General features: G+C 33.3%; 1 protein-coding gene across 2 annotated transcripts in view; it reads right to left on the reverse strand.

The window, feature by feature from the left end:
* LOC118198284 (CD151 antigen-like) overlaps positions 1-23,525 on the reverse strand; it is a 258,214-nt gene that overhangs the window by 109,471 nt on the left and 125,218 nt on the right. The window lies entirely within an intron of this gene.

Here is a 23,525-nt window from a genome sequence, read left to right on the forward strand (position 1 = left end):
GTTATTAAGATACAAGAATGCCCTTGATTAATGGATGAAGGGCATATTGCTATTAATCTTCAGAAAGAGGAAACATAATCAATTGCATCTATCGATAAGAGAAAAACAAATTAGCTATTGTGTTGTTATAAAAGGAGTTTGAAAATAACCCACAAGTATTTGATTAGTTTTGCATTGCCCATAAGCTTAATTCTCCAGTGAGGTCCATTTAGTATTTTGAAGTCTGATATAATTTAGATTTGAATAATTTGGAATTTGCAACTCAGAATGATTTTCACAAAAGAAACTCACTTTCATCCTGTACAGACATTAGGTTTATTTCGGAAGTAAGCAAGAGGAAAAATTAGCAACCGTCTTCGCCGGGAATCGAACCACGGACCTCTGAAAATACCGGCCCAGCGTGCAGAACCACTACACCACGAAGGGACGCTAGGAAAGTGGGAAAAATACCTTATATACTCCCCTTTTTAAAGGCAGACTGGGGTTTACAGGGGACCCAATCGCCAAATCCTGGATGTGGAGAAACCTCATCCAACATTCTTTTAGTTCGAGCGCCACTGTAGAGAAATTACGTTTATTTCGGAAGCAAGCAAGAGGAAAAATTAGCAACAGCCTTCGCCAGAAATCGAACCACGAACCTCTGGAAATACCGGCCCAGAGTGCAGAACCACTACACCACGAAGGCACGCTAGGAAAGTGGGAGAAATACCTTAGAATCCAACATCTTCTATAAAGGTTATCTTCTATAAAGGTCACTAAAGTTTAAATTTTTCCAAATTTTGTATCCAATATCATCAAATCTGATGCAAATGAGACAAATTTTCTTGCAGTAGTTTAAATACCACATCAAGACAGGACAGAAATACGCCAAAATAAAATATAAATTTAAGCGAATCAACAACTGTATGTTTGGCGCAGATTTTATTCAAGATTCTATCGATTTCGAGGGCAAGCAGGTACAAGTCTCTCTTCATCAGGAGCAAGGAAATCTGTCAACATTTCCCCTGACTTCTTTGCTCCTGCTGAAGAGGGATCTACACCTGTTTGCCCTTGAAATCGTATAATATCGTAATCGAAATCGTAAAATATAACGTATAATATCTACTCCAAACATAAGATTGTTTAATTAAGACACAATAACACGCAGAATAAATACTAATTCAGAAGTCAAACAACAAAAATCAGCGTAATATTTTCAAAATTTTTACAGGACTAGTTCGATTTATGTTTTAGTTCTCGTTTCACCAACAGATGGCGCCACTTGCTTATTCTTGTCCAGACTTTCTTATCTTATCTAATCATTATTTCCTATCTTGTTCATTTGCGGTTTTGCAGCTGAGGATGGTGGTTCGGTAAAACCATCGAAACTAGTCCTGTAAAAATTTTGAAAATATTACGCTGATTTTTGTTGTTTGACTTCTGAATAAGATTGTTTCTTTGATTAATGTAATGTTTAGAATTAATATAATGTTTAGAAAGCTCATATAAGATAAATACATTTCTTCTCGACATGAATAATTTCCATACCAGTTGAAATTTTTTAAAAATTATTATACACTATTTACTCCTTCGTACACTATTCCTTTGCTTCTTTAACTGTGAAACATCTTTCAGGCGACGCCCACAATCTCAGTGACTGTTTCTTATAGAGATTGGAGAAGGTTACCTTACAGTACATATTAATGGAGACTTCCACTATCGCTATTTAATTATGTTCTCAAAATTATTGCTTGCTTTCATACGCAGTTTATTGCCTTAGGGAGCTGGTCTTAATCAGATATCTCTGTATATTTGTTTCCATTAAGATGATTTTTCGAGGATCTAGAATTAGTCTTATTTATATATTACTTTTCCCCAAAAGTAAAATTCCCTATTTTTATGATAGCGCTTCCATAAATATTTGTATTTATGAAAATGTTTGAATATTAAATTGGTAAAATAAGATTTTCGTGAATTACTAAGTGTTGCAAGTAGCTGTCACATTTTCTGATACCCGAAATGCAAAAACTGAAAAAGGCAACTGGATATTAAAAATGTTAGTATATATTAAATTACATATATCCTGTTTGCAAAGTAATTTTTAACTGAAGTTTAAAATGATGATACAAGTGTCAGTTTCCTTAATGTTTTATATTAATGTTATCTAAACGTTTTGTAGGAGAAAAACTTCAATAAAAGTCTTCAGTGAAACCAAAAAATGTTAAATAATTTGAGACTTACGTCGAATGACAGAAATGTCTCTTCTTAAAGGAGTAAAATATTCTTAATTTTGCAAGTAATTCAAAGTTATGGATAGTCATAAGTAGAAAGAATGTTTTCTCTCAAAAATCACTTCAGTAAAATTGATCTAGTAGCATATAAATTAATGTTTGAATTTTTTTTATCTCTTGAATAATTTATCTTTTTTAAGAAGAGCCTGTTTTGCATGTTTTTTAGACGACATTTATTGTATTTACAGAAATAATTTATGTAAAGTTTCTTTATATTAAATATTCTTTTGATAATCCGTATTCTTTCTGAAACGTAATTTCCAAGACAGTAAAGTTTTTTTAGTATCGGAAAGAGGTATTTCATCCCATTTCTCTTAAAAAGCTTGGCGGATAATCCACATTTTAAAAGTCCGAAAGTGCAAAAATCCACGGGTGATACATTATAAGGTATTTCTCCCGACTTCTTAGCATGCCTTCGTAGTGTAGTGGTCTGCACGCAGGGCGTATATTCCAAAGGCCCTTGGTTCGATTCCCTGGGAGGGCGTTGCTCAATTTTCATCTTGCCTGCTTCTAAAAAATACCTAATGTCTGTACAGTGGCGCCCGAACTAAAAGGATGGTGAATGATGATTCTCCACACCTAGGATTTGGCGATTGGGCCCCCTAAAACCCCAGTCGCCCTTTAAAAGGGGGAGCATATAAGACATTTCTCCCGCCTTCTTGGCATGCCTTCGTGGTGTGGTGGTCTGCACGCTAGGCGCGTATTTCAGAGGTCCGTGGTTCAATTTCCGGCAGAGGCGTTGCTAATTTTTCCTCTCTCCTGCTTCCAAAAATCCTAATGTCTCTACAATATAAAGAGATTTAGTAGGGATATGAGTAAAGGGCACAGGACTGATAGCCGTGTCTTGACTATTGTTTCAGGAAATCAATAGTGGATTTTTATGTATGGTGGCTTGCTTTGTCTTGATGCAATTCTACTGATTGGAAGTAAACAGAAGTAATGTGAGTAAACAGAAGTAATGTGAGTAAACAGAACATTGTGAGTAAACAGAAGGTATTTCATATTTGAAAACTGGGTATAAGTATGTAGAAGGTATTTTTCTCACCTTCTTAGCATGCCTTTGTAGTGTAGTGGTCTGCACGTTAGGCGTGTATTCCAGAGGTCCGTGGTTAGATTTCCGGGGAGGGCGTTGCTTATTTTTCACCTTTTCTGCTTCAAAAAAATACCTAATGTAATATATGTTCCTGATAATATGTGTTGATTTTAGCATTTTTCTCCACTCTCTTTTTTTTTTTTTTTTTTTTTTTGAGTTTGCTGTTATATGAAAAACCAACAACAATCATAAATCCCTTTGAGAATCTTTTAGATTTTTTGAACCAAGTTTTAACATTTTTTTTCTCCTCTTTGATGAAAATAAATGGAATCTTTTTATTGCAGTCATTTAAGGGGACTCATACTCCTTAAAACCCATAAGATCTTCAAATATGTGGCTTTTGCAAAAATTGGGGTAACTAATTTATTTTAAAATTAATTACTTCCAACTTTTTACAGCTTACTACATAATATAGCTGCTTTCTGAAATAGTAATCAGAAAATTTGCGCTGCCACACATAATTTTATAATTTAATCCGCTTTTTGACAAAATGTTTCGTCATATTTCCACCTTGCGCGCACAGTTTAAAACATTCTGTTGCATAACTTAATTCCATATTTGATATGTAGATTTTATAACATTTAGAAACTACTGTGAACCAAAAATTCTCAGAATTTCATGTTACATTTTTATTTTATTTGGAGTCGAGTTTATAAAATGTATTTTATTAAGAAACTCCGTACTATTTTCATGCATAAAAGATTTTAATATTAAAATGTTCATCATATTCTTGGTTCAGTTAGAAGATAGTGTCCATATAAAGAATTCCATCCAATTTCAAGTGTGTACCGTTAGCCATTTTTAAAATATCATGAGCGCAAGGTGGAAACATGACAAAAAATTTTGTCCCAAAACGGATTAAATTACAAAACTATTTGTGGCAACACTAACTTTCTGGTTACTAGTTCCCAAAACAGCTATATTATGTAGTTAGCTGCAAAAGGTTGGAAGTAATTGCTTTTAAAATAAATAAAATATCCCAATTTTTGCAACAGTCACATATTCGAAGATCATAAGGGGTTTAAGGTGTATGAGCCCCCTTAAATGCATTCAAGTTTCAGCTACTATGACAATATTTTTCCATTTTTGTTCGGATAAATGTTTCTCATAAAGAATTCTGCAGCAAGTTCTGCGTTTGGAGACATGTCGTGGAGAAACACAATGTACATTAGTTTTTTCGCCTTTTTAAGATTCCAATAAGCATTTTTCGCTTTGTTTTGTCATTTTAATGATTTTGCAACTGTTTCTTTGACTTCGCAGATTTTCTTTTAACATTAAAGATCTTACCTTAGCAACATTCGAAACATTCCATCTTTTCTTTGGATACGTATTTGGAACAATTTTTTCACTTGAAGTGAAATTTTGACCTCTTTTCTTTCTTATTCACTATAGTACTTATTGTAGCTTTAAACATCGAGAAATCATGGCATTCACAGCGTTTTTAAATAACTAGATACGAGTAATTTTCTTCGGAAACAGCATAAACATAACTTTCCATCCATTGCTTCTTTAAAAGTCCCCATTTCGCATGAAAACAAAACTGTCAAGTAACAGACGATAATTTATAGTTTTAAAAATAAAGTTGCAGTTCAAAAACAAATTTCCAAGCAGGCGATATTTTTTATAGCAAGGCAATCGCCTAAAAAATGTGCGAAAATCGTCTGTTCGAATAGCGAACTAATATATTGCTCGTCTATAAACTTTACACATGGTGTTGAATTTTGCACAGATATAAATTTCGATCTTCACAGTTTTCTTTCACATACTTATTTGAATGGACCATTTTCCCACGTAGCTTGTCATATTTTTGTCTATTTTTATTTTCTCGTACAAAGTAAAGGAAGTACAGTAATTGGTACAAGTTTCGGGTATGATATTTTGAAGGAAATATCCATTTTTACTGTTCCCGAAACCATTTGGGCAATTTTCTTTTGCGTGACTGTACGTAAACACATATTAAAGGACTGTTTTTTTTTCAAACACATTGTAAAATGGATTAAAAGGGGATTCAAAAAGGATGTTTTCGTGATATCTGTACCCCCTTAGGTATGTACGTGTGTATGCATGTATATCTCATTACTCAAAAACAATTAGCCGTAGAATGTTAAATTTTGCATTTGGGACTGCTATAATATCTAGGTGTTCACACTCGGTTGTAGAGCATCTATATTGTGCGCTACTATAGCATCTAGTTATAGAAACAAAAGTATGCACAAGCGCACGCGCACACACACACATAGATATATATAGAGATACATATATAGATATATATATAGAGAGAGAGAGACAGATAGAGAGATAGAGAGAGATATATAGAAAGATAGATAGATAGATATAGATATTTAGGTAGATAGATAGATAAAGTCTCCTTCTCTTGTGTAGCATAAACTAACGAGCTTTATTAAGACTGTATGAAGAATTATCCCGAGGTCTTTAGCGCGACAGGAAAAGTCAGAGGATGATGCAAAGAACCATTTATTCAATCAAACATGCTTGCAGAGATGGCTCCACTTGGACTTACACAAAGCCAACATTTTTGTCTTACTCAAACAGTTAACATTGAGCTTAAAATAAAATGTATTAAATTTCGCCTAACGGCTCACAGGATAATTTAACGCGCAGAAAGGCTCTGAATCGTCGAAGTCGGCGGAACAAGCTTTATGGCTGGAAACGCTGAACGCCGCATAATCAAATTGCTAGTAGTTTTAAAATAGCATCGTGGCCTAACAGGCATGACACGCTCTGAAATCATCTTCCAAGAACTTACCTTAAACGGCATTTTTTTCTACCTCATTTGAATGCATGCACGCTAGCTTATTAGCATTCTGGCAGGAAAGCGTGGGTGAAAACGAGACTGAAAGCAAAATTACTTTAACTAACAATTTATTATTAGCCAAATTAAATAAATCTTCACTATATTTATATATATATGTGGTATTTACTCACCCTTCTACCCGTCTCGGTAACGTATGTTTTTTTATTCTTGTATATTGGTAAATTATTCATTTCACTATAAAAGGCATTGAATAATGTTGTTCTTATATATATATATATATGTATATATATATACAAAAAGGAAGACATGAAAGAAATGAAATTAATAACAAACAATACAAATTTCTCCATAAACATGTAAAATTCAAACAATATTCATCAAACCAGTAGAAATACAGAGAAAGGAAATACAAAAATAACAAAACAATATACCAAAAATATATATATATATATATATATATAATTTAATAGGCAGTACAAGGAAGTCACGTGGTGTCCATATCAGACTTTCTAGATTTTAAGTTCTGTTAATATTTTCTGAGGAACTACTTTTGCTTCAAAAGATAAACTTGGCGAATATTCATTAAAATTGTGAAGGGCTCAATTATATATATAATTCCTTTCATAATTAGCACTAATAAAAATTAAAGAGTAGAATTATTGGTTTGAAACGTAAGTAATGGCCGTTTATGTTGTGTTGAAAATTACGCGGTAAAATTAAAATATAATGTCATAATGTTTTGTATTATTCGAAAGAGAATCTTTCCCTCTACAGGATGACGTATTTGAATTTTTTTGCCGGAGCTAATTTTTGTTATTTTTCAGATCATTAAAATGGAGTGTCAAGTCTTTCAAAATCTTCTTCTTTTTGCGTTTAATCGAGGCGGCAATGCTGAAGAAACTGCCCGAGAGATTTGTGAAGTGTATGGAGAAGGTGCAATGCCTGAACGAACTGCAAGAAGTTAGTTTGCCAAATTCAAAAATGGAAATTTCTACCTCAATATGTCACTTAAATGTATACGTAAATGCATATGATAAACTTATAAGGTATTTCTTCCCGCCTTCTTACCATCCCTTCGTAGTGTAGTGGTCAGCACGCTCGACGCGTATTTTAGAGGTACCTGGTTCGAATAGTGTTACGAAATGTCCAGGCGCGGTAAGATAGCTTCCCCGCAAAGCAGGTTTAGGTTTGCCATAAAATGGCAAGGGAAGGCAGGGTTTACCACATTTGGCGAGAAATCACCCATTTGGTGACAAAATTGGAGATATACCATGGACGGATGGAGAACCTTCTGGAACGAATTCTTACCGGTTTAGCCCAGAATGTTCTCGAATACAAGCCAAAAACTACATAAGCCCTTCTAGGTACACGGAGAGTCAGTGCGAGATAGTGTCTCATCTAGTTAGATGGTGCCTCCTCTAACCATTTGATAGTCAGTCATTGAGTGAGTGTCTCGAAGTCTAGCGCTGAGTTGGTTGTTGAGCGCATCGAGAGAGTCTTTTAGGGTATCGTGAGTTAGTGCATCGTCGAGTTTTGTCTCAGAGTGTGCTGAGTCGAGAGCTGTACTCTTGTGTATCATCGAGTACATCGCGAGTTGTAGCGTGGAGAGTCTCAAGAGTACGTGAAGTTTCGAGAACGACCGAGCAGAGTCGGGAGCTGTACTTTGGAGCTTTGCCGTGAAGCTATCTTTACCGTGATAGCCTGATAACCTGAAGGCTGTGTCGCTGATTGTTCCAGCGTGTTTATAGTAGTTCTTCGACGACTGTAAAACGTGATTTTTGAGCTATCCTGATTAATATTGGCTAAATAAAGTGTGTTTCGATACTTCATTAAGGTGTTGTCGTTATTCACTCCCAATTTACGAACCCCGTACGAACGTGAAGGAAGAAAATAACGTAACAATATATATAATGTACTTATAAAGGTATTTCTTTCGCTTATAAAGGTATTTCTTTACCATGCCTTCGTAGTGTAGTGGTCAGCACACTCGACGCGTATTTGAGATATCTGTCGTTCGAGTCCTGGCGAGTGCATTGCTCATTTTCGTCTCTCCTTCTTTAAAAAAATACGTAATGTCTCTACACACTATTCAATAGAGTAATAAAAGGGAATCGATAGTTATTTCAATTAAAGCATTAACGACATTTATAATGGTCAGAATTTATTTAGTAAGTATGTTTAGGTGCTATTTCTTAATTATGTTCAGATGCTGTAGTAGTGCTGATGTATAATACATTAAAATAATAAAAATCTCCATTTTTTATTATTCCACTCAAAATCTGGAAGTGTAATTTAATTGATCACATTTGAATCACACAGTGTATTTATGAGTATATTAACTGTTATAAATCATGAGAGTTTTAATAGAGAGAGACTGCTTGCTAACTTATTTGATTATTTACGCAAGTATGCCACTAAAATTATTAGGGAAAATGTTTTGTTTGGCATTTGTTTGTAATATGGTCACTTTTCCAAAATAATAAGTTTTTATCTGGGGTGTGCTGTTCTTCATTTCTTCATGGATAATAAGACATTTACGACAGTTCTTTGGATTTTCCTTCCGGAGACGGAAATGGAATTAACCACATTGGAAGATTATAACCATAAATACAAATTTAGAACCAATTCTAGAGTCACACAGAAGAAAATCAACCGATTCTGTGATCATCTAAAGAATCTGTTTACTCAACCGACTCTTTATGTAAGACGGATGAAAAGGCTGTATAAATATTGGTTACGACAGATGTAAGAATTATTTAGAGTTGTACTGTAAATAAACTAATATAATAATAAAATCGAGGATTTCGGTATATGAAGCTGATCTTTCTTGAAGTATACTGTGGGAAAAAAAAAAAAAAAAAAAAAAAAAAAAAAAAAAAAAAAACTGTATTTCTTGTTCTACAGGGCCGATTGACGATTGACGAGATTCGAATTGCGTTCTTTTTGTCTCGAAAACGCAACTTAGAACATATATTAGATTTATGTATAGCATTGTTTTAACATAAGTATTTTGACACAAAATCGGACTTTTTCTGAAATAACATACCAGTGGTTTTCCATATTTCGATTCTACCACTCAAATTATGCCTTGATACTAAATTTTGTCATTTTTGGTGGGAAATTTATGGAGAAATTAAAAAATTTATCTTGGCGAATTTTGTTCAGTTTGCGCCAAGAATAATTCACTCGGCGAACTTATTACTTTATAGCAATCTATTTCTCTTTGCCTTTTTTCTTTGTGTACGAGCGGGAAAAAAAGGTCACCGTTCATACTTTCAAACAATTTTAACAAATTGCGTATACCAAATTTTCGTTATTATCGCTTATAATATAATAAATACGCCAAATTTTAAAACGCGCCAAAATGTAAATTCACGTATATCTTAAAAAAATTTATATAAAAAACTCTAATTTTGGTACTTACGTATTATCGCAACCAGGTTGGCGTGATTTGTAAGTTTGAGTAAAAAAGTATGAATAGAAAGAGAATGTACATTTATTAATTACAGATAATTTTTAATACAGTTTTTTATATTATTTTGTTTTAAAATATAAAATAGCAATTAAACCCTTCCGGTTTCGAATTTGAATAAGTTGTAGAATTATTTTTTCAGCGGAAATCTTTTGGCTATTGCTTTTAGCACTCATTGAAAACCGTATTCGTCATAACCATGTACACGTCGACTTATTTTTACTTAAAAAAACATCCCAGAATTGCACAAAAATGGCATTGCGCACACTCTTGACTTTATCCATCTACATTGCTATTTTCTCATAAATTACAAAAATTTGCAGGAAAATTTTGTGAATCTCCACATGCTCTTTTTACAAAACTACGTATAACACGTAGGGTTGCGGTAAGTAGGGTCGCCAAATTTGGCAATTTATGCGAATTTTGGCCTGGTTGCGTTAATACGTAAGTACCCTAATTTTTTGCAGGTATGCTTAGAAATGCATCTACTTTAAGATGATGGCAAAACTTTTATACGTTATAATACAGAATTATTATTGTGAACCAGAGTGTATTTAAACTGAAGGAGCAAAAATGTTAGTTACAGCGTGTTTCGCTATTGAGTGCGCACCTTATTGTTTTTACCAGCTATTTATTATCTACGTGTTCCTCCCTAAGGCATTACACGGAAGGGAGGGATGCCTTCGTGGAGAACTTTATAAAAAAAACTGTCTCATATTAACACGCTACATATGGAGATACCACGAAAACGCTCATGCAGTCAGCCCGTTCACAGGATTCGAACCTCGGACCGAACTACCAGTGTTCAGTGACTTTACCGCTCGGCCGCTGGTGTACCTGTACCAGCTATTTCAATTCTGAATCTCGGCTTCGCATTCTTGCAGCCGAAGTTAATATAACTCCGGTGCAGCTTTCTGTATCAACCTGCTGTCCTGTAATACCTGTCCCTTAGCTAGATCATTTCGTATTAAGTTACCAACCTCAAATGCAAACGGTTTTCTTAAATTTGCAATCAAGAATACGCATTTCAGAAAGAAAATAGAAAATAGCATGATGTACGTCTCTACAAGTGATTGAATTATAGTGTTCTTATGTTTCGGTTAAGGTTTTTATGCCTTTAGTTAATCTACATGCAGTCGTAGAATTAACATAAATGAATAGAATGGTAGAAATATAGTAGTAGCATAATAAAAATACCATAGTTATCATAGTTGTAGAATTATCAACAATTTAAAAGTTGTTTTTCCACTAAGCCTAAAGATGCCGCTATTTGTTTACATTTGAAATTTAGTAGGAAAGTGAATTCAGTTTTTGCATTAACAGTGTCTTTTTACCGAGTGGGGCTAAAAGTTTTGTGCACCGAAGAACCTGTCTTTCTGCCTAATTTTACTTCATTTTGAACACTAATTTTACTTGTAAGAGTTTTTTAACGGTTTTTAACTCTATTTGTTGTTTTAGGTTTTTGTGTATTTTACAATTTTTAATGAAGCTGTTTTGAGTTTTTGTGTATTTTTTTCCTTGCCGCCAAGTGAGAACTGAATTGATTGAATGAGAAATCTATCTCTAATGAAATTTGGGGAAATAAGTTTAAATGAAATGTAGCAAAAAATGTGCATAATTTAATAGGCCGTACAAGGAAGTCATGTGGTTTCCAGATCAGATTTTTTTAAATACTCATCTATTTATAACTCTTATTTCTCTAACACGTTTACGCTTTTACATGTATTTAATCCAATTAAACCTAAATTTTTCAAATACTTATCTACTGAAATTAAGTAAGTGGTTCTATCAATAGCTTGAATTTCTCTTGAGAAAAGAGCTCTGTTTTACCGAATGGATAAGAAAAAAAGCATTTCTTGTTAACATATTACTCTCATTAAAAACGTACTTGTTAAATCTCTTCTCTAATTTATTCTTGAAAATAGCAACAGAAAAAAAATTGGAAACTTAACTCTTTAAGGAAGATGAAAATTCCTCCTGCACTGCTTAGGAGAGAAAATAATGTTGCAATGGATATAACAGTTCTTAACAAAGCAAATTAAATTTGAAACTGCCCTTGGGATTTCTGTTTCTAGAATTGCGTTAACTGATTCCTCATTTATTCCTGGGAAGAAATAATTTCCTGCCATTTCCTTAAATTAGATTTGTCAGATTTATTGTATAAATTCCTCAGCATTTAAAATATCCATTGCTTTTTATCTGAAGACAATTAAAGAAAGGAAAGGGGAAAAAAGGATAATATAAAATTTTATTGAATTGTCTTTTAAAATGTAAAATTATAGCTCTGGTTGAAAGCTAGTAACAAAGAGTTCTTAATGTTGTTAAACAAAAAAAGAATATTTATTATCGAAAGGATTAAACAAATCCCCAGATACTCAAGCGAATCCATTAATTTTTTCAGTGCACTTTTTTCCGGATTATTTTACGTAGGATTTTAGTATGTTTAAGCTGCACAGCAAGGAAGTTCGAGACAATAAGCTTTATTTCTTTAAATATTGATCTTAGGCATGTATCTCAGATTAGAAACTTTCTTATACCGCGAGAACAAGCGCAAAGTATGACATATGCATGGTTGTAGAGTCATTAGATTATTTTAAAGCAGGAAAGATGAAAATGAGCAATGCCCTCGCCGGGACTTGAACTCTGGACCCCTCGTTTACATGGCGAGTGTGCTACCATTAGAATATACCTCATACACTCCCTTTTAAAGAGCGAATGGGAATTACGGGACCCAATCACCAAATCCTATCAATGAAGAATCATAATCACCTCTAGGAAAGTAGTCTTAATACAAATAGTCTTTGCATGAATTTATTTGTTTAATAATTTCTTTATATTTTGTAAAAGCAACATATGCCATGATTAGTATTTAATTTTACGATATTCAATCATTCGGTATTCTTTATCTTTTATAAAAACCACATAAGCCATGATTAGTATTTTATGTTATGATATTCAGTCATCCAGTATTTTTTATCTTTTATAAAAACAACAGATGCCGTTGATTAGTATTTAACTTTATGATATTCAATCATTTGATATTCTTTATCTTTTATAAAAGCAACATATGCCATGATTAGTATTTAACTTTGCTAATGCTTTCTGTGTAATCAAAATGTAAGTATTAGATTGCATAATGTTTCGTGTTTAGGTTACACAAAAGACAAATTTTAAAAATTTGATTTAATACTAGAATTTCCGGCGAGTTACTCTGACACAGTTTAATATTAAAGGCATTGTATTCTTTATTTTTGACAATATGCTTCTGTAAAATGTTCCGGAACCGCCAGTTAAAATTACTTTATTACGGTTTTAAATCCACGATCTATTACTCTTAAATTGAGACTCAGTATCAATGAACTTTGAACTTACTCGAATCGAACTGACTCAACTACTTAATTACATGGCATCTCATTAGAAGATTCCACCCAATTCTTGTCTGCGGCTAAATATAGGCCGCCGTCATTTATTCTGTAACAGCGTTGGATCGGATTGTTTCAAATGATTCAATGAAGTCTCACTTCCATGAGAGAGATTCTGTGTAAAAGGGCCGAATTTAGGTGCTTAGATTTTGAAGACAGTTTTTTTTGTTAACTTAATCCACCGAAGCAAATTTTTATTAAAAGAAGAGCTAAAGTTGCTGTAACAATCTTTCGCATCAGAAGGGAAGTTACTTCTAAACAATCCCACAAGTTTTATCAATATCCTAATTTTCTTTTCCACTTTCTAAAGTAATTTCTAAAACGCATTAATTACACTTATAGAAAGAGAAATAATACTGCATATAGCAACATATATTCTGTACCTGATCTCACTAGAATCAACCAAGAATTCCAGTTTTATCTGAGAACTTTACTGTTAGACCATTTTACTTGTATGCCAGTTGATTTTCAGTTGTATATCAAAGAATTAAAAATTTCATTTCTTTGTTAACAGGAAGTTGTAACTAAAAATTACTTCTTTATGTATAACTTTTAAATAAAAAAGATACAAGGTGTGTTAAAATGTTATGAGCCACACAAAATCATAAAACATATTATTATTATTATTAAGTTATTCCAATCATTTTTTTAAGTATACTTCAGAAAACACTGCACACTTTTGCGTACCAGAAACCACAATCTAAAACACTCCTGCCATTGTTTAATTAAGATATTCTTAATTTTTACTTCTTATGCATCAACCATTGCTTTTGTAGTTGGAAATCTTGTTTAATATTACTCGTTTTTTCACTTGAAGGGACAGTATGATGCGAACGTAATGAAGTAGACTTGAACTTTCATTCCAAACTGATACTGTTCATCTGAAATGAGATAAGTAAAATATTCATTTGATTTCTTTCTGAAAAGTCAACAGTTAGAGATGCACTGTCACACGCTGCATCATATTAAGAGATCAAGAAAACCGAGACAAAGAACGTCTATACAATACATATTCTTTGCTGAGATGCCGCAGGTTCCAGGTTTCGTTCATCACTCTTTCCATTTTCCAATCTTATGGAAAACATTGGTATGTCTCAGTTTGATCTGACTATTCTTTAAGGTTCTAAAGAAACAGTTATTTCATGCTTATTTATTTATTTATTTTTATTTCTAATGCTAAGGCAAAATGCAGTAAGAAGTTCAAAGGCAGAACACAAAGTGACTCAAAGTCATTGCCTAAGACAGTCTCTGGCACTCCAGTATGGGGGGGGGGTCTCGGAGTCATAACCAAGAAGTGCCCCACAGCGACTCTCTGGCACTCCAGTATAGGGGGGGGGTGTGTGTCGCAGTCATAACCAAGAAGTGCCCCACAGCAACGAAGGTGGACTCTGTTCATGAGTTCCATTAGATCACAGAGTGGGCAAAATGATTGAGCAAGTCCACCAATTTGGTAAAGATGGTAGCCCAGGCAATCATAACCTATAATTAGCCGAAAAAAAGGGCCACAGCATTACATCGTACGTATTCTGCAGGCAAGTGAGATGATCTGAGATGGGGTACAACATAGGCATGTGGTGTACCTTGGGCAAAGTTTATCAGCGAAATGTCTATACTCTCGGGGCCTGTTTCATAGATGTTTATCTCGTCTACGGAGATATCGGAAAAATCAAACAGTTTTCCTAAATGTTCTACAGTGGAATACTGGTGGGATGTTCCAGCCAAAGAGGACTAATTGAATTCATTTTTTTCACGTGCTACTTTGAAAACATTATTCTCTTCACTCTCTTTCTAATAAACGTTTTTTAAAATTTTGATTGCAAGAGTTTCCTCAGGAAAGCACCATACAGCTCCTTGAAGCAGATTCAAATAATATCTTCCAATAGAATACTTTCCAATAGAATCTCTAGCACATTGCGTGCCGTTGCTTTCTTAAATTTGTTTTACGGAAATGACATTAATATAAAATAATTATTTTTCTAGTTGGGCAGAAGTTAACAAATTCTAATGTGAACAACCCTCGTTCAATCGACGGTAACCAGAAAGTATATTTTTTATATTCTCCGAATGTGTCTTCAAAATATCTACTATTTGAAAATGAGTGTTATCAGGATCTTATTCAAATAATTATCTCACAATAGCAACTTTTTAATGCGTCAGTAGTATTTACGGTCTCACCTGTCTACAGTCAAAACGAATCATAATGAAATAATGTGTCTGCATTTTAAGCTCTGAAACAGTCATACATTTTGTACACTTTTAACAGGTAAAATAATAGTGAAGGAGCATTAATTCTCTAACGAAATCCCTACTTGATGATCATTATGTTTTTTAAAGAAATCATAGCATATAATATCCTGACTCTTTCCAAAATTCAAAGCAAGACCTGGTGGATTTCATGGAAATTTATTACTTATTGGTTCATGAGCAATGCTGACACTCTTGCTTCATAATTTCGTTTTCCTATTCCATTTCAATTTTTCATTCGTCATCATGAGAATTTGACGATTCTATTTCCAGTAGCCTTTTAAGGAGAGGAGAATGTAAGGTAATTTTTCCTCCTTTCTGCGTACCTTTTGTGTAATTAGAAATATATGTTGGCCCTCTGTCGGGAAGTCTGGAGTTCAAATTCTAGCATGGACATTGCACAGTTTATTTTTCCTGTGATTTGCTTCGAAAAACTTAATGACTCTACACAGTAACACTGTATGAAAATTACAGGAATTTTACAGATTTCTAGCTTAATTCCTGTGTCTAAGAAAAAACACGTGTTTAATGAGAAAACCAAAAATTACGGTGACCAAAATGGTCTAGTACACCGGTTCTCAAACTGTGGTACAAGTACCACTAGTGGTACGTTACAATATTTTTAGTGGTATAATGTTGACAGAAAAAAATTAAATGAATGTTCAGAATGTGAAATTGCGCCCATTCTTAACATTTTGTTTTAATCTTTATTATTCAGAAACGCATATATTTTTCAAGTATTTTACTTTTACAGCCCGAGCTTTAATGCTGAAATGACGACTTTTCGGCTTTTACGGCTCTAGCTTTAATATTGAAATGATGACTTTTCTAAGAAAACTGACTAAATTTCACAATATTCGCCATTGTTTTAAACCTTTTACTATCTAAAATGTCAAAAAGATATAATGTACATATTATTTGTAAACGTATCTTGTCAATGCTGGCCATTTGACTCAGGTGTCTTCTTTGTTTTGTACAACTATATTATTTGCTTAATATACAATATATATTATTACTCACTATTTACCACAGTTATTATATATTATATATATATATATACTCATAGTATACTTATTTATATTTTATTGTAATGTAAAAGTTTCACTTACGAATATCATTAATTAATATAAATTTAAAGGTTTTTATTCTTTGATTATATACACTCCATTTAGGATGCATTGATGTTTAATGTCGAAATGTTTTTATGGTGGTACAAATACTTTTGTTTCGTATTTATGTGATACAAAATTTGAAAAGTTTGAGAACCCTTGGTCTAGCAGATTTGCAAAAGGCAGTATGAAGAAAATTATCTGCATCATGCATAACTTCGAAAGGCCCAGATGATACAATTCTTAGTTTTGTTTTATGTATTAACATTTTTATATTAATAGCCCTTTTATTTATAAAACAATCAATATAATACAGAATATAATTTTATATTCAAACATAGCGAAGTCATATACTTGCATTTAGGCGTACTTAAAAACGATAATCTAAAAGAAGGATATAGTAATATTTTATCCGGAATGAAATCTTAATAACTTAATACTTAAGTACTTTTGAAGAATACGATGCCCATTTGAAGAGAATACTAATCTTTTTTACCAATCTTGTTCTAAGAATACTAATCTTGTTTACATGCTTGGAATGAGACATGGAAGAATTTCTAATAAATCGGAGAAAACATGAGTTCAAATAGCTTGTTTCTCAGACGCTTGTTAATTGCTGGAGACTTCTAAAAGTTATGGTAAGGATTTAAACGCATATATATCTTTTTTTAGTGCTTCTTGAAGTTTAGTAGGTTCTACTGTTTTATATACTTTAGAAATATATTTTTCGAGTGGTATTTTTATCTGGATTTTGCGATCATTGCATTATTTCATGTTTTCGAAGATTTTTCCTTCAAGTCGATTCTTCAGTTGGATATCAGATTATCGTCTGCTCACATTGTGTTCAGAGTGTTCGTGTTTCTTTCTTTTATTTAATGCTACTAGCTTTTCTAGGCTATTTTATTTTATAGGTTTCCTACTTTGAAATATTCGGTGGTTTCGTTTTCCACGATATAAATAACAGTTATTTCACAGTTCCTTTCATTTTGGCGAATGGGAAAGCTTGTTGAGTTAAAATTTTAAACCGCATATTTTTAACTCAAGAGCTCGCATAGTTCTATGAAACGCATACTAGTATGCATAATCTTTCGTATATTGTTTATTTATATATTTGTATAATCAGGAATTACATTACGCATCGAACCTCATTATTTAATCTATTGTAAGATTTAACCTAAGATTTTAATTACCTTTACTTAAAGCTGCTTTCCTGTCCCTTCTAATTTCAGCTTACAAATTTCCTGCCAGAGTGTGTTTTTAGAATCGCGTTTAATGTAAATGAAGGAAGAGTGGTACTTAGTCGAAGTTTTACCGACTTCGGTAGAGAGCCAGAGATTCTGACTAGTGCACATTAGCATTTTGGCTAACTCTCTCTAAGCTATTGCTACGCACGGCCGTATTTCAGGCCCTTGATAGCTTCGCCGTTTAGAGGCCAACTCTTTGAGAATTTTGATAGCTTCGGTAATATCTTTTAGTTAATCAATAGTTAAGTTTGATTTTCTTAGTACTCTTCGGTTCAAGCCCAAGTGGATGCGTCTCTGTACGTCCTGAGAAAAGGGCCATCTATTAATTCATATTTTGAGCAATAAAGGGTAATTAACCCTTCTTGAGTTTACGTTTCTGTTTCCTGAGCTAAAACGATTATTCACTTACCAGTTCTCGAAGTTCTACACACATAGTTGTAAATTCAAGGTTCGAAACCGTATACTATTATAAATAATTTTCTAGACAACAATTTTAATAAAATTTCCAAATTAAACATGGTGGTAATTGTCTCAGTCCTGTGAACAAAAAGGCATGAACTTTTTAATTTCCTTCTCAGGTTTCTTTTAACATCAAAAACATATATTTTGCAGACATTTATAAAAAAAAATCTGATGTGTACACCACATGACTTTCTTGTACAGAATATTAAATTATACGCATTTTTTCTTGCATTTTATTTAAACTTATTAGATTGAATTAAACCTACTTCGCCGAGAGCTCATAAACCACAATAGAATGAATGCATTCTTTAAAATTCACTTTGTTTACCATAGCGACACTCTGGCGCTAGGTTTACTTAAGAGTATTATATTTCATTCATATTATAACTCAGAATGCACAAAATGTATATCATTTAAAGATTTATCTAATCGTTGCCACATGTTCTATTCAAATAGTATAATAAAGCTAGAACTATGTATAAAAGAAATTAAGCAAACGAAACAAAACAGAAACAGTTTTTCACAGATGATTGAGTATTTCTCATTTAATTAATTCAGTTCTCACTTCGCGAGAAGACAAAAATACATAAAAACTCAAAATATCTCTATTAAAAATTACGAAGTAAATCTCAAACGCTTATTTCCTCGAAAAAATTCCAGAAAGAATTAAGCATGATTTTATTGGCAATAACAAATGAATGCGTTACCTTTGTTGTTGCGAAGCTAAGTTTCTCTAGATTGGCAACAAATCCACTAGTCTCCTGTTTCAAATGTAAACATCAATGGCAGCCATTAAAAACAGGCTTAGCGGCAATTAAACAACTTTAAAATTGCTGATAATTCAAAAAATATTGCACACAGATTTACTAAAGGCATAAAATCCTTAACCGGAATATAAAAACAACATAATTCAATCTTTTTTAAAGCAAAAAATGTACAATTTACAAACATATAAGAGTAAAGAAACTGAGATCACTGAGCCGGGTAACAGAGTGGATATATATATAAATATATTTATATACGTTTGATGCGGCGGATTGCAACCAAAATACGAGGTGCACATCTACGTGTTATAGCAGTCCTATATACAAAATTTCAACGTTCTGAGGCTACTCGTTTTTGAGTTATGCGAGATACGTACGTACGTACGCACGTACGTACATACGTTCGTACAGACGCCACGAAAAATTCTCTTCAGAATTAATTTTAAAGCAGTTTTATAATTTTTTTGAAGGAAAAGAGTATTTTATTCTGTCCTTACGTATAGATATGACACAAAAACGTCGTTAAATTGCATTCGATAGCGGTCAAAATGGATATTTTCGTTGAAATATGCTGTCTGAAACTTTTCGCGATTACAATACTTCCTTTTTACTTCGTACAAGGAAGTAAAAAAAGAAAGAAAGAATATACTAACAACTATTTCTTTCTAAAACGGTGACTTTAAGATGAAATTGCATGCATGGAGTATGGTACAGAAAAAGTAAAAATCTTAGAACTCAAAGAGTTTGAATAAAATGCGTACAGATGGGAAAAGGAAGAATAACTTTATTTTTTGCAATGAATGGAGAATTTTATCGCAATCACGAGTCTTATTTATATGACAAAGGTAAAAAGGCTAATTCCGCGGTGATCAGTGACGAGTTTCATCGAGTGTCTGGGAAAATGCAACCGGCAAAGAAAAGACCAGGAAATTCGATTTGCTCTTATTTGCCCCAAGAATATAATTTCGGCTTTGCTGTTTGGCACGTACTGTGTTCATAGGGTTCACGTTCATGTTCATTTCCGTTATGCTAGTAAAGAAACACAACTGCATCGTTATCTCTATGGTCAATTATTCTATCCCCTCGGATCCTTTGAATGAAGGATATGTATATATATAGAGAGAGAGAATATAGAAATATAGAGAGACATATAGAAAGAATGCGAGATATATATAGATAGAATATATATAGATAAAATATAGAAAGAATTTTAAGAAAGATTTTAAAGGGAACTATTCAATTTTGAAAGATTTTGCAGAGATAATAATGAAGATTATAAATACGAACAAAAATAGAATTGGAATTCGGCACTGAGACCCAGATTTCGGACTTTATATATTTTTTCTTATATTTGTTTTCTGGCCAATCCCATTTTTTGATCACACGGTTGGCTTGTGCCGGCTAGGAGTATCTGGGATTTTCCCTTATAATAATAATAATAATATATGCATATAGGATTATGCGATATGTATATATGCATATAGACATTTATACTCTGTCATTTAGATAAGTTTATTGCATTAGCAAATGTAATATGCAAAATAATGTAATCGTATGAATTTATCATATTATATTTATGTACTTTTGTAGTACATATATGCAATATGATAAGCTTAAAATTGTCCCAGTAGATTCTTCTCCACCGAAAGAAAAGAAAAATAAATTTTAAAAAAATCTGAAAGGTTTCAGATTTTAAATTACGTCTAAAGGGGCGTTTTTTTAACGTTTTGTGTGTTACCTTTATTTATTAAATATCATGTTTTCTGCACTTAAACCATAAAATTCAGTTCAATAGCAAAGTCGCAAAATAATTTTAAAATGAGCATATATTTAGAATTTCCGATACATAGTCTCACGTGCTAGAGATAAAAAGGTCTTTTTTTCTCCGTAGAGTGTTGCCATTGCACGCTTTGAAATCGTAGAGTTTGTTACTCAAAAATTCGTTAAAATTCTAGGAAATATGAAATCGATAATAAAGCAAATTCCAAATTTCACATTTGGTCTTCCACATGCCCATATTCGTAGGAGGATGACGTCATTCAAAATTCGATGGATCTATGTAACGTTGTTTTATAACAATGCGAGAAATAAACATACATTTATGCAGATTTTTCATTATTTAACTTCTTAAAACGATTATTTAACACGAATTTCTTAAACGATCTTTTCATTATTTAATTTCTTCTTCTTTTCTATTTTTTCTTCTTTCTTTCTTATTTAATTTCTTAAAATATATTGCAGGACTCTAATATTTGGTGGTAACAGTTTAAAAAGTGAAACGGACATTTATCATTTACAGTGATTCAACGCAAAATCACAAAACGAAAACAATAGTCCTTCAGGGACAAAGCTCCTTTGGACTAAAAATGGTACTAATGAAACGGTTTTATACGCCCAAAAAGGGCTATATTAGTCTGAAAATGGGATTTTGCGTCGAATCACTATAAATACGTGGTTTCACTGGGCCATTTGCTAAAATGTAAGATTCAGTGTAAGATTCAAAATGTGAGAATCTTTCAAATTGAACCTGTCTGTTGTGGATTAACAAACTAAGCTGCTCGAAAGCAAAAGATACAGAGCTTAAGAATATTCGTTTCTTATATTTTAATCGGATTGATTTAAATAACAAAAATGCATTTAATTCACGATCTGTCTAAGTAAAACTATTCAGTATTTTCATATAATGACGTCAGCTACATCTCACTCCTACTTGACCGTAAGATTAATGACATTTAAACTAAGAATTAAATTACTTCAGTTATCTGCCAGTTTATTTGAAAGACTTAACACGAACTGTTATCAACTTACAACATTGATCCAATAAATTTAGTATAGCAGATCTAGATGGCGAATTGTCAGTACTGATATAAAAAGAAAGTTTCGATATTCCGATGGTGATAATTTCTTCGTAATAATTATTAATAAATATGGATCAAAGTTAGGCTATAGTCTCTAAACATGACATGTGAAACTGAAGTGTTCCAAATATTCCTCATTATACAACAGTGCGGACTGTAAAAATAAGGCCATTTTTATATTTAATGATGTATTTGAAAAGTCAGCAAATACATAAAATCTTACCTAACGCTATTTTTAAAAATCTTAACCAAGTTTTTAAAAAACAGAATCAACATAAGGAAATTCTGTTATAAGGTATTTCTCCCACCTTCTCAGCGTGCCTTCGTGGTGTAGTGGTCTCCACGCTGCGCGCGTATTCCAGAGGTCAGCGGTTCGATTCCCGAGGAAAACGTTGCTCATTTTTCATCTTTCCTGCTTCCGAAATAACCTAATGTCTCTACAGTGTACCCGAACTAAAAGGGTGGTGGATGATGAATCCCCACACCCAGGATTTGGCGACTGGGTCCCCTAAAAACCCAAGTCAGCCTTTATAAGGGGGATTATATTAGGTATTTCTTTCGCCTTCTTAGCATGCCTTCGCAGTATGATAGTCTGCACGCTGGGCGCGTATTCCAGAGGTCCGTGGTTCGATTCTCGGCGAAGGTGTTGTTCATTTTTCATGACTCCCGCTTCCAAAAAATACCTAATGCCTCTACACTGTCAGCAGAAGGACATACCTATTCTTTCTTTCCCAACGCCTAGCATCGTTTCCCCTGCAGCTAGCGTTAGACGTGTAGACACATGATGCTTCCTATAGCAATTTTCAAACATCAAACTAATGCTTGTGACTTGAATCACATTGGAGATTTGCTCCTTTATATAAGTGAGAAAAGATGTTCATAACGATATGCTTCACCGAACATGGAAATCCAGTTAGAAAACCATGCAAGAAGGTTATTTGTAAAATTCGGGCATTTCCGCTCAGCTGAGTGTTTGCTTTACAGTTGAGTCATATTGAATTTCTGTTAATACCATCTAAAAATTAGCTGGTACTTTCACAACGTAGGTGAAGAAAATATTTTTGTAAAGAGATCATCTCAAAAGCCCTTTTAATACCTGAGCTTGTATATATGCCTGAATGTGGGGGTAGAATTCCAATACTTTTTTTTGTTATTACGATTTCTTGAGGCTGGAGATGTGAAAAATGCGCAATGTCCTCTCTGGGATTCGAACTTCTTATCTCCCGAATGCGCGTCGAGTGGGCTTCCACTTACACCATGAAAGCATGCGAAAAAGAGGGAGAAACTACCTTATAACATTTTGTTATTTTCTTGGAATGAACCAAAGACAGCAAAATATTAGTCAAGTGCCTCATGCGGCTCGCGAGCCGCGTGTTTGATATATTGCTATTACTGTAGTCTTGTCCATATATTCCATGGAAGAATGGTTGCCGGAACCTCAAGGAGGTTCGACGTCTACTTTCATTCCAAGCCCGTTTGATATGTCAGCCCTAATTGATAATAATTCCTTTCTTTCTTCTGAAACGTAAACCATTTTCTCTCTTCACTGTTAAAAATTGCATTCGTAATTATGTACTTGGGTCTTACAGAAATGAATTGACCCAGCGGCTCTCAGAACGAAACTATTACACTTTGCGGAGGGAAAACAAGTGAAATAGACACAAGGAGGCGTGAGCTACTCAGAATGAACAGATGGAGCTCTCCGAAAGCGAACGATATAAGTCAGCGCCCGTCCCTTTCGCCGTCGTCATTGAGAGCGTCGTCAGCAATGATTGAAGGCGATTTATCACGGTCAGCATTGGACAGCGTGG

The sequence above is a fragment of the Stegodyphus dumicola genome, chromosome 2, assembly GCF_044657685.1.
Source record: "Stegodyphus dumicola isolate Sdum_Otavi_A_Nest chromosome 2, ASM4465768v1".
Lineage (NCBI taxonomy): Eukaryota > Metazoa > Arthropoda > Arachnida > Araneae > Eresidae > Stegodyphus > Stegodyphus dumicola.